This window comes from Penaeus monodon, chromosome 21, assembly GCF_015228065.2.
Source record: "Penaeus monodon isolate SGIC_2016 chromosome 21, NSTDA_Pmon_1, whole genome shotgun sequence".
NCBI classification, from domain to species: domain Eukaryota; kingdom Metazoa; phylum Arthropoda; class Malacostraca; order Decapoda; family Penaeidae; genus Penaeus; species Penaeus monodon.
Genome location: NC_051406.1, coordinates 11,887,618 through 11,888,752, shown reverse-complemented (window position 1 = coordinate 11,888,752; position 1,135 = coordinate 11,887,618).

The following is a 1,135-nucleotide window of genomic DNA, read 5'->3' as shown; positions in this document are numbered from 1 at the left end:
CTTGTCTCACCGGCCTTCTACTTCACAAAGCATTATACCATTTCTCTGTCTACCAGTTTCAGGAAGTTGTTCTGGTTCAACTTACTGTTTTTGGCAACACCACAAATCTACGTGTGTCATGGTGGGCAGAAGCTCCCTAAACCAACAACAAATCTGGTTGTTTCACAGTGACAAAGTGCCATGGACTGCCCGGGCACAGCTTTCATGACATAAAACTTGGCCTTATTACTACACATTACTGTTTTCCACTGCTTAAAGACCCATTCTATGAACTTTTAGTATGGAATATCGGATTGTTAATGTACTGACTTTCAGTTAAAGGCGGTTTCTTTCGAGCCATACATCGACATCTCAGTCACCGTGGGGGCATTCGAACACAGTTTCAACCCTGAATTTACCAAGCAATTTCGGATTTACTTCCTTCAACTACTTAAAAAAAAACTCCGCTTGCTGTTGCACAATCCTCAGGAAGAAACCAATCGTGGTCTTCCAGGAAGCTTTTTCACGCCAGGAATATCGAAACTTCCCTCGTCATGTGAGTGCTTTGTCCACCGCTCCATTCACTGCCTCGATTTACCGGTATTTCACTCATTTCCTTGTTTGACCTTCCACCGCGGATGAGTACTGTCATTGCTACCAGGTCAGGCTCTTTTGGCTCCTTTCCATCGCCAATACTACTAAGTCACAAAAAACAATAACAAACGAACGCGGTTGCAACGAGAGAGGAGTAATTGATATGCGCAAAACAAAACCACGCGAAACAGTGATCTGTTTTTGCTGCTTACCCACTCCCTACCCCTTCCTGGCCCATCAAGAAACACGGCCTTTCAACAGTGGTGTAGTGAAGGTCTATTAGCTTAGCTATTTAATTCTTAAAGGTCATAATGATAATTATGAAAATTCTAATAACCTGCTTTGTCCACCGCTCCATTCACCGCTAATTCTAATAACAAAATGTCCATGGTTTATATCCTTAAACTATGACACTTATATCTATGATAATCAAAATAGCGTCTGATTTTACTTGAAATCACAATTAAGAAACATAGGATGATATTACATTTTCCTCCCCTGAAAAAAAAACAGACTTCAGAAGGATATCTAATCTATCCTCAGATAATCCCACGAATTATCG